Raw genomic sequence first — 13,918 nt, 5'->3', positions numbered from 1 at the left:
GCCATACATGAGGGATTTTTCCATTGAGACAAAAGAGAGCGCATCAGTGCAGGGGCTTTTCTTACATTGATGAAAAGATAACTCAGTTGAATGCTCATAGTGTAAAGAGCTACAATGTGATTTGATTCTTTTCAGCTACATTCTCCATAACAGTGTTAAATGTGCAAACGTTTATCAGGACATGCAATTTACAAAATAATGATCATATTTGACTGAAGAATATTAAAACATTCTACATTTCCAAACTACTACATCCATTTCTCTGTCTCTAACATGGGTGGCTCCAAAGAGCAACGGTTGGCACTTTGGACTTTGCATGCAAAGGTACCAGTCCAATTCTTTGAGGTACTATTTTACTAATCTCAACCTTTTACATTTCTGTCATCTTTTGTTATTGATAGCTCCAATCCAATACCAGTAGGTTGAACGAGACAAATGTTGACTCCTTTCAAAATGTCCAACAGCTTGAACAAGTTACAGAAATACGAACTTTATAATACTTTTACATCAGATTCCTACACAAAATAGTGCGACATTACAAAATCCTATCCTGTTTTTCTCAAATGCATTTCAGAGGGCTGATTCCCAGCATTCCTTTTTGAAGATTTCTACACTATTGATAAGGCGAATATAGCACATTTTGAAAGAGATGTGTTCTTAAATCAAACCTAGAGAACCACAATGACGGTATCATTCAGATAGTACAAATGTTTTTTGTATATTAGTATGGAAATTGTGAAATAAAACATTTCTCATGCTGATTTTCAACAGTCGATCTGCAATCATGAAATATAAGCTTTTGCTTGGAGGCCTCAAAGGTACTGATCTAATTTTCTTTTTTTAGAATTATTCACAGATCGTATGATATGCTTTGTACAAATCAACTATGCTGTTAGGTCAAAATTGATTAAAAAGTGACTATCTCAATTTCAGGACATATAGAAGAGGAAGGAGAAGAAGCTCATGTTTCAAATGCGGAGAGGCAACAACTGTTCATTATTTTCACCTCTATTAATTATACGTATTTTTATAATGTATATATTTATATTTTCCGATAAAAATACATAGACATATAGCGATATATAGGGAGATACATACATATAAGTTGATACGTACAAGTTTATAAGTAAATGAGATGTTTTTCCAATTAATACTTCTAAGAACTGAATGGAAAAAAAATCGTAAAGTTTAGATAAGTCCCACTGAGCTTTGTACTTAGATCCCTGTTTTCAGAGTCCAGATTGACAAGCATAACACCATCAACCCACCTGTACCAGGTTGAGCTTTCCATTTTGGCAGAAGAGATTGCATTCACGGGGGAATCTTATCTTTTATTGCAAAATCGTATCTCACATAAAAAGTACTGTTCAACAGAGTCATAGCGTTACTTGAGTCCTTTGTGCAACATCCTTCCCTAACATAGTTCAATAGGCAAAAGTTGAACAGAATAGAAAAGTTATGTAATTCTGTTTGTCTTTGACTGTAGAAAATAAAAAATTTGAAATGTCCACATTGCTGCAGCAATTTGCTCCCCTGTTACATGGGAGGTTCCATGGTGTAATGGTTAGCACTTTGGACTTTGAATCCAAGGATCCGAGATCAAATCTTGGTGGGACCACTTTCATGACTTATGACCAAATCTTTTTCTGTCAAGTGTATTCATAAATATCATAAATCTAACACGGGTAGAGTGAAACATTAATTTATTGATTGTATTTTTAAAGTCTATTTGATGTGAGCAAATGATAGAACTTTTAGAAAACATGGAAATAAAATGGCTCAAAATAATGAGACATTTTGTGAGCTGACTCTGTTTTCTCAACTCATCACAAGAAGCTGATGCAAGATATTACTTGTTTAAATCTTACTGTTATTGATAAGGGGAACAAGGAACTTTTTAAATTGGAAAGCCTTCATTAAAAGAAAACTTGAGGAATCAAATTGTGTATTTTGGGGACAGAAGAGATGAACTTTTAAATAACAATCTTGAAATTAAGACACACAGATATTTACACTCTGTTTTTCTAAAGTAGATCCATAACCACAAAGTAGAATCTTTCGAAAGACATGTCAAATGTATTAATCTGAATTCCTCTTTCAAAGAAATTCACAATTAAATGCAATGTGTAAGTTAAGAATGTTGTCAGATAAGAAATCAGCAAAATTAACTATCTTATTACTGATCATAAAGATGAGAAAGGAAAAGAACCTCTTGCTTAAATTGTGGATGGGAAAGAACAGTTTTTAGTTTTCAGCTTCAGTACTTATGTTTATGAATAATTCATTTCTTTATATTGTATTATCGCTATCTAGATGGATATAGCCATCTGTACATAGATACATACTTATACGTTGATAAGTTTCAGTATAAAACTTTGACGTTATGTTTTTCCAAGTCCAAATTCTAAGAAATTAGTGAAATATTAAATCTCATAATTCAAGCAGGTCCCACCGAGATTTGAACTCGGATCGCTGGATTCAGAGTCCAGAGTGCTAACCATTACACCATGGAACCCTGCCATACATGAGGGATTTTTCCATTGAGACAAAAGAGAGCGCATCAGTGCAGGGGCTTTTCTTACATTGATGAAAAGATAACTCAGTTGAATGCTCATAGTGTAAAGAGCTACAATGTGATTTGATTCTTTTCAGCTACATTCTCCATAACAGTGTTAAATGTGCAAACGTTTATCAGGACATGCAATTTACAACATAATGATCATATTTGACTGAAGAATATTAAAACATTCTACATTTCCAAACTACTACATCCATTTCTCTGTCTCTCACATGGGTGGCTCCAAAGAGCAACGGTTGGCACTTTGGACTTTGCATGCAAAGGTACCAGTCCAATTCTTTGAGGTACTATTTTACTAATCTCGACCTTTTACATTTCTGTCATCTTTTGTTATTGATAGCTCCAATCCAATACCAGTACGTTGAAAGAGACAAATGTTGACTCCTTTCAAAATGTCCAACAGCTTGAACAAGTTACAGAAATACGAACTTCATAATACTTTTACATCAGATTCCTACACAAAATAGTGCGACATTACAAAATCCTATCCTGTTTTTCTCAAATGCATTTCAGAGGGCTGATTCCCAGCATTCCTTTTTGAAGATTTCCACACTATTGATAAGGCGAATATAGCACATTCTGAAAGAGATGTGTTCTTAAATCAAACCTAGAGAACCACAATGACGGTATCATTCAGATAGTACAAATGTTTTTTGTATATTAGTATGGAAATTGTGAAATAAAACATTTCTCATGCTGATTTTCAACAGTCGATCTGCAATCATGAAATATAAGCTTTTGCTTGGAGGCCTCAAAGGTACTGATCTAATTTTCTTTTTTAGAATTATTCACAGATCGTATGATATGCTTTGTACAAATCAACTATGTTGTTAGATCAAAATTGATTAAAAAGTGACTATCTCAATTTCAGGACATATAGAAGAGGAAGGAGAAGAAGCTCATGTTTCAAATGCGGAGAGGCAACAACTGTTCATTATTTTCACCTCTATTAATTATACGTATTTTTATAATGTATATATTTATATTTTCCGATAAAAATACATAGACATATAGCGATATATAGGGAGATACATACATATAAGTTGATACGTACAAGTTTATAAGTAAATGAGATGTTTTTCCAATTAATACTTCTAAGAACTGAATGGAAAAAAAATCGTAAAGTTTAGATAAGTCCCACTGAGCTTTGTACTTAGATCCCTGTTTTCAGAGTCCAGATTGACAAGCATAACACCATCAACCCACCTGTACCAGGTTGAGCTTTCCATTTTGGCAGAAGAGATTGCATTCACGGGGGAATCTTATCTTTTATTGCAAAATCGTATCTCACATAAAAAGTACTGTTCAACAGAGTCATAGCGTTACTTGAGTCCTTTGTGCAACATCCTTCCCTAACATAGTTCAATAGGCAAAAGTTGAACAGAATAGAAAAGTTATGTAATTCTGTTTGTCTTTGACTGTAGAAAATAAAAAATTTGAAATGTCCACATTGCTGCAGCAATTTGCTCCCCTGTCACATGGGAGGTTCCATGGTGTAATGGTTAGCACTTTGGACTTTGAATCCAAGGATCCGAGTTCAAATCTCGGTGGGACCACTTTCATGACTTATGACCAAATCTTTTTCTGTCAAGTGTATTCATAAATATCATAAATCTAACACGGGTAGAGTGAAACATTAATTTATTGATTGTATTTTTAAAGTCTATTTGATGTGAGCAAATGATAGAACTTTTAGAAAACATGGAAATAAAATGGCTCAAAATAATGAGACATTTTGTGAGCTGACTCTGTTTTCTACTGTTATTGATAAGGGGAACAAGGAACTTTTTTAATTGGAAAGCCTTCATTAAAAGAAAACTTGAGGAATCAAATTGTGTATTTTGGGGACAGAAGAGATGAACTTTTAAATAACAATCTTGAAATTAAGACACACAGATATTTACACTCTGTTTTTCTAAAGTAGATCCATAACCACAAAGTAGAATCTTTCGAAAGACATGTCAAATGTATTAATCTGAATTCCTCTTTCAAAGAAATTCACAATTAAATGCACTGTGTAAGTTAAGAATGTTGTCAGATAAGAAATCAGCAAAATTAACTATCTTATTACTGATCATAAAGATGAGAAAGGAAAAGAACCTCTTGCTTAAATTGTGGATGGGAAAGAACAGTTTTTAGTTTTCAGCTTCAGTACTTATGTTTATGAATTTTTCATTTCTTTATATTGTATTATCGCTATCTAGATGGATATAGCCATCTGTACATAGATACATACTTATACGTTGATAAGTTACAGTATAAAACTTTGACGTTATGTTTTTCCAAGTCCAAATTCTAAGAAATTAGTGAAATATTAAATCTCATAATTCAAGCAGGTCCCACCGAGATTTGAACTCGGATCGCTGGATTCAGAGTCCAGAGTGCTAACCATTACACCATGGAACCCTGCCATACATGAGGGATTTTTCCATTGAGACAAAAGAGAGCGCATCAGTGCAGGGGCTTTTCTTACATTGATGAAAAGATAACTCAGTTGAATGCTCATAGTGTAAAGAGCTACAATGTGATTTGATTCTTTTCAGCTACATTCTCCATAACAGTGTTAAATGTGCAAACGTTTATCAGGACATGCAATTTACAAAATAATGATCATATTTGACTGAAGAATATTAAAACATTCTACATTTCCAAACTACTACATCCATTTCTCTGTCTCTAACATGGGTGGCTCCAAAGAGCAACGGTTGGCACTTTGGACTTTGCATGCAAAGGTACCAGTCCAATTCTTTGAGGTACTATTTTACTAATCTCAACCTTTTACATTTCTGTCATCTTTTGTTATTGATAGCTCCAATCCAATACCAGTAGGTTGAACGAGACAAATGTTGACTCCTTTCAAAATGTCCAACAGCTTGAACAAGTTACAGAAATACGAACTTTATAATACTTTTACATCAGATTCCTACACAAAATAGTGCGACATTACAAAATCCTATCCTGTTTTTCTCAAATGCATTTCAGAGGGCTGATTCCCAGCATTCCTTTTTGAAGATTTCTACACTATTGATAAGGCGAATATAGCACATTTTGAAAGAGATGTGTTCTTAAATCAAACCTAGAGAACCACAATGACGGTATCATTCAGATAGTACAAATGTTTTTTGTATATTAGTATGGAAATTGTGAAATAAAACATTTCTCATGCTGATTTTCAACAGTCGATCTGCAATCATGAAATATAAGCTTTTGCTTGGAGGCCTCAAAGGTACTGATCTAATTTTCTTTTTTTAGAATTATTCACAGATCGTATGATATGCTTTGTACAAATCAACTATGCTGTTAGGTCAAAATTGATTAAAAAGTGACTATCTCAATTTCAGGACATATAGAAGAGGAAGGAGAAGAAGCTCATGTTTCAAATGCGGAGAGGCAACAACTGTTCATTATTTTCACCTCTATTAATTATACGTATTTTTATAATGTATATATTTATATTTTCCGATAAAAATACATAGACATATAGCGATATATAGGGAGATACATACATATAAGTTGATACGTACAAGTTTATAAGTAAATGAGATGTTTTTCCAATTAATACTTCTAAGAACTGAATGGAAAAAAAATCGTAAAGTTTAGATAAGTCCCACTGAGCTTTGTACTTAGATCCCTGTTTTCAGAGTCCAGATTGACAAGCATAACACCATCAACCCACCTGTACCAGGTTGAGCTTTCCATTTTGGCAGAAGAGATTGCATTCACGGGGGAATCTTATCTTTTATTGCAAAATCGTATCTCACATAAAAAGTACTGTTCAACAGAGTCATAGCGTTACTTGAGTCCTTTGTGCAACATCCTTCCCTAACATAGTTCAATAGGCAAAAGTTGAACAGAATAGAAAAGTTATGTAATTCTGTTTGTCTTTGACTGTAGAAAATAAAAAATTTGAAATGTCCACATTGCTGCAGCAATTTGCTCCCCTGTTACATGGGAGGTTCCATGGTGTAATGGTTAGCACTTTGGACTTTGAATCCAAGGATCCGAGATCAAATCTCGGTGGGACCACTTTCATGACTTATGACCAAATCTTTTTCTGTCAAGTGTATTCATAAATATCATAAATCTAACACGGGTAGAGTGAAACATTAATTTATTGATTGTATTTTTAAAGTCTATTTGATGTGAGCAAATGATAGAACTTTTAGAAAACATGGAAATAAAATGGCTCAAAATAATGAGACATTTTGTGAGCTGACTCTGTTTTCTCAACTCATCACAAGAAGCTGATGCAAGATATTACTTGTTTAAATCTTACTGTTATTGATAAGGGGAACAAGGAACTTTTTAAATTGGAAAGCCTTCATTAAAAGAAAACTTGAGGAATCAAATTGTGTATTTTGGGGACAGAAGAGATGAACTTTTAAATAACAATCTTGAAATTAAGACACACAGATATTTACACTCTGTTTTTCTAAAGTAGATCCATAACCACAAAGTAGAATCTTTCGAAAGACATGTCAAATGTATTAATCTGAATTCCTCTTTCAAAGAAATTCACAATTAAATGCAATGTGTAAGTTAAGAATGTTGTCAGATAAGAAATCAGCAAAATTAACTATCTTATTACTGATCATAAAGATGAGAAAGGAAAAGAACCTCTTGCTTAAATTGTGGATGGGAAAGAACAGTTTTTAGTTTTCAGCTTCAGTACTTATGTTTATGAATAATTCATTTCTTTATATTGTATTATCGCTATCTAGATGGATATAGCCATCTGTACATAGATACATACTTATACGTTGATAAGTTTCAGTATAAAACTTTGACGTTATGTTTTTCCAAGTCCAAATTCTAAGAAATTAGTGAAATATTAAATCTCATAATTCAAGCAGGTCCCACCGAGATTTGAACTCGGATCGCTGGATTCAGAGTCCAGAGTGCTAACCATTACACCATGGAACCCTGCCATACATGAGGGATTTTTCCATTGAGACAAAAGAGAGCGCATCAGTGCAGGGGCTTTTCTTACATTGATGAAAAGATAACTCAGTTGAATGCTCATAGTGTAAAGAGCTACAATGTGATTTGATTCTTTTCAGCTACATTCTCCATAACAGTGTTAAATGTGCAAACGTTTATCAGGACATGCAATTTACAACATAATGATCATATTTGACTGAAGAATATTAAAACATTCTACATTTCCAAACTACTACATCCATTTCTCTGTCTCTCACATGGGTGGCTCCAAAGAGCAACGGTTGGCACTTTGGACTTTGCATGCAAAGGTACCAGTCCAATTCTTTGAGGTACTATTTTACTAATCTCGACCTTTTACATTTCTGTCATCTTTTGTTATTGATAGCTCCAATCCAATACCAGTACGTTGAAAGAGACAAATGTTGACTCCTTTCAAAATGTCCAACAGCTTGAACAAGTTACAGAAATACGAACTTCATAATACTTTTACATCAGATTCCTACACAAAATAGTGCGACATTACAAAATCCTATCCTGTTTTTCTCAAATGCATTTCAGAGGGCTGATTCCCAGCATTCCTTTTTGAAGATTTCCACACTATTGATAAGGCGAATATAGCACATTCTGAAAGAGATGTGTTCTTAAATCAAACCTAGAGAACCACAATGACGGTATCATTCAGATAGTACAAATGTTTTTTGTATATTAGTATGGAAATTGTGAAATAAAACATTTCTCATGCTGATTTTCAACAGTCGATCTGCAATCATGAAATATAAGCTTTTGCTTGGAGGCCTCAAAGGTACTGATCTAATTTTCTTTTTTAGAATTATTCACAGATCGTATGATATGCTTTGTACAAATCAACTATGTTGTTAGATCAAAATTGATTAAAAAGTGACTATCTCAATTTCAGGACATATAGAAGAGGAAGGAGAAGAAGCTCATGTTTCAAATGCGGAGAGGCAACAACTGTTCATTATTTTCACCTCTATTAATTATACGTATTTTTATAATGTATATATTTATATTTTCCGATAAAAATACATAGACATATAGCGATATATAGGGAGATACATACATATAAGTTGATACGTACAAGTTTATAAGTAAATGAGATGTTTTTCCAATTAATACTTCTAAGAACTGAATGGAAAAAAAATCGTAAAGTTTAGATAAGTCCCACTGAGCTTTGTACTTAGATCCCTGTTTTCAGAGTCCAGATTGACAAGCATAACACCATCAACCCACCTGTACCAGGTTGAGCTTTCCATTTTGGCAGAAGAGATTGCATTCACGGGGGAATCTTATCTTTTATTGCAAAATCGTATCTCACATAAAAAGTACTGTTCAACAGAGTCATAGCGTTACTTGAGTCCTTTGTGCAACATCCTTCCCTAACATAGTTCAATAGGCAAAAGTTGAACAGAATAGAAAAGTTATGTAATTCTGTTTGTCTTTGACTGTAGAAAATAAAAAATTTGAAATGTCCACATTGCTGCAGCAATTTGCTCCCCTGTCACATGGGAGGTTCCATGGTGTAATGGTTAGCACTTTGGACTTTGAATCCAAGGATCCGAGTTCAAATCTCGGTGGGACCACTTTCATGACTTATGACCAAATCTTTTTCTGTCAAGTGTATTCATAAATATCATAAATCTAACACGGGTAGAGTGAAACATTAATTTATTGATTGTATTTTTAAAGTCTATTTGATGTGAGCAAATGATAGAACTTTTAGAAAACATGGAAATAAAATGGCTCAAAATAATGAGACATTTTGTGAGCTGACTCTGTTTTCTACTGTTATTGATAAGGGGAACAAGGAACTTTTTTAATTGGAAAGCCTTCATTAAAAGAAAACTTGAGGAATCAAATTGTGTATTTTGGGGACAGAAGAGATGAACTTTTAAATAACAATCTTGAAATTAAGACACACAGATATTTACACTCTGTTTTTCTAAAGTAGATCCATAACCACAAAGTAGAATCTTTCGAAAGACATGTCAAATGTATTAATCTGAATTCCTCTTTCAAAGAAATTCACAATTAAATGCACTGTGTAAGTTAAGAATGTTGTCAGATAAGAAATCAGCAAAATTAACTATCTTATTACTGATCATAAAGATGAGAAAGGAAAAGAACCTCTTGCTTAAATTGTGGATGGGAAAGAACAGTTTTTAGTTTTCAGCTTCAGTACTTATGTTTATGAATTTTTCATTTCTTTATATTGTATTATCGCTATCTAGATGGATATAGCCATCTGTACATAGATACATACTTATACGTTGATAAGTTACAGTATAAAACTTTGACGTTATGTTTTTCCAAGTCCAAATTCTAAGAAATTAGTGAAATATTAAATCTCATAATTCAAGCAGGTCCCACCGAGATTTGAACTCGGATCGCTGGATTCAGAGTCCAGAGTGCTAACCATTACACCATGGAACCCTGCCATACATGAGGGATTTTTCCATTGAGACAAAAGAGAGCGCATCAGTGCAGGGGCTTTTCTTACATTGATGAAAAGATAACTCAGTTGAATGCTCATAGTGTAAAGAGCTACAATGTGATTTGATTCTTTTCAGCTACATTCTCCATAACAGTGTTAAATGTGCAAACGTTTATCAGGACATGCAATTTACAAAATAATGATCATATTTGACTGAAGAATATTAAAACATTCTACATTTCCAAACTACTACATCCATTTCTCTGTCTCTAACATGGGTGGCTCCAAAGAGCAACGGTTGGCACTTTGGACTTTGCATGCAAAGGTACCAGTCCAATTCTTTGAGGTACTATTTTACTAATCTCAACCTTTTACATTTCTGTCATCTTTTGTTATTGATAGCTCCAATCCAATACCAGTAGGTTGAACGAGACAAATGTTGACTCCTTTCAAAATGTCCAACAGCTTGAACAAGTTACAGAAATACGAACTTTATAATACTTTTACATCAGATTCCTACACAAAATAGTGCGACATTACAAAATCCTATCCTGTTTTTCTCAAATGCATTTCAGAGGGCTGATTCCCAGCATTCCTTTTTGAAGATTTCTACACTATTGATAAGGCGAATATAGCACATTTTGAAAGAGATGTGTTCTTAAATCAAACCTAGAGAACCACAATGACGGTATCATTCAGATAGTACAAATGTTTTTTGTATATTAGTATGGAAATTGTGAAATAAAACATTTCTCATGCTGATTTTCAACAGTCGATCTGCAATCATGAAATATAAGCTTTTGCTTGGAGGCCTCAAAGGTACTGATCTAATTTTCTTTTTTTAGAATTATTCACAGATCGTATGATATGCTTTGTACAAATCAACTATGCTGTTAGGTCAAAATTGATTAAAAAGTGACTATCTCAATTTCAGGACATATAGAAGAGGAAGGAGAAGAAGCTCATGTTTCAAATGCGGAGAGGCAACAACTGTTCATTATTTTCACCTCTATTAATTATACGTATTTTTATAATGTATATATTTATATTTTCCGATAAAAATACATAGACATATAGCGATATATAGGGAGATACATACATATAAGTTGATACGTACAAGTTTATAAGTAAATGAGATGTTTTTCCAATTAATACTTCTAAGAACTGAATGGAAAAAAAATCGTAAAGTTTAGATAAGTCCCACTGAGCTTTGTACTTAGATCCCTGTTTTCAGAGTCCAGATTGACAAGCATAACACCATCAACCCACCTGTACCAGGTTGAGCTTTCCATTTTGGCAGAAGAGATTGCATTCACGGGGGAATCTTATCTTTTATTGCAAAATCGTATCTCACATAAAAAGTACTGTTCAACAGAGTCATAGCGTTACTTGAGTCCTTTGTGCAACATCCTTCCCTAACATAGTTCAATAGGCAAAAGTTGAACAGAATAGAAAAGTTATGTAATTCTGTTTGTCTTTGACTGTAGAAAATAAAAAATTTGAAATGTCCACATTGCTGCAGCAATTTGCTCCCCTGTTACATGGGAGGTTCCATGGTGTAATGGTTAGCACTTTGGACTTTGAATCCAAGGATCCGAGATCAAATCTCGGTGGGACCACTTTCATGACTTATGACCAAATCTTTTTCTGTCAAGTGTATTCATAAATATCATAAATCTAACACGGGTAGAGTGAAACATTAATTTATTGATTGTATTTTTAAAGTCTATTTGATGTGAGCAAATGATAGAACTTTTAGAAAACATGGAAATAAAATGGCTCAAAATAATGAGACATTTTGTGAGCTGACTCTGTTTTCTCAACTCATCACAAGAAGCTGATGCAAGATATTACTTGTTTAAATCTTACTGTTATTGATAAGGGGAACAAGGAACTTTTTAAATTGGAAAGCCTTCATTAAAAGAAAACTTGAGGAATCAAATTGTGTATTTTGGGGACAGAAGAGATGAACTTTTAAATAACAATCTTGAAATTAAGACACACAGATATTTACACTCTGTTTTTCTAAAGTAGATCCATAACCACAAAGTAGAATCTTTCGAAAGACATGTCAAATGTATTAATCTGAATTCCTCTTTCAAAGAAATTCACAATTAAATGCAATGTGTAAGTTAAGAATGTTGTCAGATAAGAAATCAGCAAAATTAACTATCTTATTACTGATCATAAAGATGAGAAAGGAAAAGAACCTCTTGCTTAAATTGTGGATGGGAAAGAACAGTTTTTAGTTTTCAGCTTCAGTACTTATGTTTATGAATAATTCATTTCTTTATATTGTATTATCGCTATCTAGATGGATATAGCCATCTGTACATAGATACATACTTATACGTTGATAAGTTTCAGTATAAAACTTTGACGTTATGTTTTTCCAAGTCCAAATTCTAAGAAATTAGTGAAATATTAAATCTCATAATTCAAGCAGGTCCCACCGAGATTTGAACTCGGATCGCTGGATTCAGAGTCCAGAGTGCTAACCATTACACCATGGAACCCTGCCATACATGAGGGATTTTTCCATTGAGACAAAAGAGAGCGCATCAGTGCAGGGGCTTTTCTTACATTGATGAAAAGATAACTCAGTTGAATGCTCATAGTGTAAAGAGCTACAATGTGATTTGATTCTTTTCAGCTACATTCTCCATAACAGTGTTAAATGTGCAAACGTTTATCAGGACATGCAATTTACAACATAATGATCATATTTGACTGAAGAATATTAAAACATTCTACATTTCCAAACTACTACATCCATTTCTCTGTCTCTCACATGGGTGGCTCCAAAGAGCAACGGTTGGCACTTTGGACTTTGCATGCAAAGGTACCAGTCCAATTCTTTGAGGTACTATTTTACTAATCTCGACCTTTTACATTTCTGTCATCTTTTGTTATTGATAGCTCCAATCCAATACCAGTACGTTGAAAGAGACAAATGTTGACTCCTTTCAAAATGTCCAACAGCTTGAACAAGTTACAGAAATACGAACTTCATAATACTTTTACATCAGATTCCTACACAAAATAGTGCGACATTACAAAATCCTATCCTGTTTTTCTCAAATGCATTTCAGAGGGCTGATTCCCAGCATTCCTTTTTGAAGATTTCCACACTATTGATAAGGCGAATATAGCACATTCTGAAAGAGATGTGTTCTTAATCAAACCTAGAGAACCACAATGACGGTATCATTCAGATAGTACAAATGTTTTTTGTATATTAGTATGGAAATTGTGAAATAAAACATTTCTCATGCTGATTTTCAACAGTCGATCTGCAATCATGAAATATAAGCTTTTGCTTGGAGGCCTCAAAGGTACTGATCTAATTTTCTTTTTTAGAATTATTCACAGATCGTATGATATGCTTTGTACAAATCAACTATGTTGTTAGATCAAAATTGATTAAAAAGTGACTATCTCAATTTCAGGACATATAGAAGAGGAAGGAGAAGAAGCTCATGTTTCAAATGCGGAGAGGCAACAACTGTTCATTATTTTCACCTCTATTAATTATACGTATTTTTATAATGTATATATTTATATTTTCCGATAAAAATACATAGACATATAGCGATATATAGGGAGATACATACATATAAGTTGATACGTACAAGTTTATAAGTAATGAGATGTTTTTCCAATTAATACTTCTAAGAACTGAATGGAAAAAAAATCGTAAAGTTTAGATAAGTCCCACTGAGCTTTGTACTTAGATCCCTGTTTTCAGAGTCCAGATTGACAAGCATAACACCATCAACCCACCTGTACCAGGTTGAGCTTTCCATTTTGGCAGAAGAGATTGCATTCACGGGGGAATCTTATCTTTTATTGCAAAATCTTATCTCACATAAAAAGTACTGTTCAACAGAGTCATAGCGTTACTTGAGTCCTTTGTGCAACATCCTTCCCTAACATAGTTCAATAGG

General features: G+C 33.4%; 9 non-coding genes across 9 annotated transcripts; 4 read left to right on the top strand and 5 right to left on the bottom strand.

Annotated features, from left to right (window-relative positions):
- Positions 1-2,443: 2,443 nt before the first annotated feature.
- On the bottom strand, positions 2,444-2,515 carry TRNAQ-CUG (transfer RNA glutamine (anticodon CUG)). Its single transcript has one exon. It is a non-coding gene; the product is annotated as a tRNA-Gln (tRNA).
- Positions 2,516-4,062: 1,547 nt separating this feature from the next.
- On the top strand, positions 4,063-4,134 carry TRNAQ-UUG (transfer RNA glutamine (anticodon UUG)). Its single transcript has one exon. It is a non-coding gene; the product is annotated as a tRNA-Gln (tRNA).
- Positions 4,135-4,912: 778 nt separating this feature from the next.
- TRNAQ-CUG (transfer RNA glutamine (anticodon CUG)) lies at positions 4,913-4,984 on the bottom strand. Its single transcript has one exon. It is a non-coding gene; the product is annotated as a tRNA-Gln (tRNA).
- Positions 4,985-6,532: 1,548 nt separating this feature from the next.
- On the top strand, positions 6,533-6,604 carry TRNAQ-UUG (transfer RNA glutamine (anticodon UUG)). The gene has a single exon. It is a non-coding gene; the product is annotated as a tRNA-Gln (tRNA).
- Positions 6,605-7,429: 825 nt separating this feature from the next.
- TRNAQ-CUG (transfer RNA glutamine (anticodon CUG)) lies at positions 7,430-7,501 on the bottom strand. Its single transcript has one exon. It is a non-coding gene; the product is annotated as a tRNA-Gln (tRNA).
- Positions 7,502-9,048: 1,547 nt separating this feature from the next.
- On the top strand, positions 9,049-9,120 carry TRNAQ-UUG (transfer RNA glutamine (anticodon UUG)). The gene has a single exon. It is a non-coding gene; the product is annotated as a tRNA-Gln (tRNA).
- Positions 9,121-9,898: 778 nt separating this feature from the next.
- Positions 9,899-9,970, bottom strand: TRNAQ-CUG (transfer RNA glutamine (anticodon CUG)). Its single transcript has one exon. It is a non-coding gene; the product is annotated as a tRNA-Gln (tRNA).
- Positions 9,971-11,518: 1,548 nt separating this feature from the next.
- TRNAQ-UUG (transfer RNA glutamine (anticodon UUG)) lies at positions 11,519-11,590 on the top strand. The gene has a single exon. It is a non-coding gene; the product is annotated as a tRNA-Gln (tRNA).
- Positions 11,591-12,415: 825 nt separating this feature from the next.
- TRNAQ-CUG (transfer RNA glutamine (anticodon CUG)) lies at positions 12,416-12,487 on the bottom strand. The gene has a single exon. It is a non-coding gene; the product is annotated as a tRNA-Gln (tRNA).
- Positions 12,488-13,918: the final 1,431 nt, after the last annotated feature.

This window comes from Lissotriton vulgaris, chromosome 4_1, assembly GCF_964263255.1.
Source record: "Lissotriton vulgaris chromosome 4_1, aLisVul1.2, whole genome shotgun sequence".
Taxonomy (NCBI): domain Eukaryota; kingdom Metazoa; phylum Chordata; class Amphibia; order Caudata; family Salamandridae; genus Lissotriton; species Lissotriton vulgaris.
Note: the sequence above shows the minus strand (reverse complement) of the source record. Positions and strands in the feature narration are given on the sequence as shown.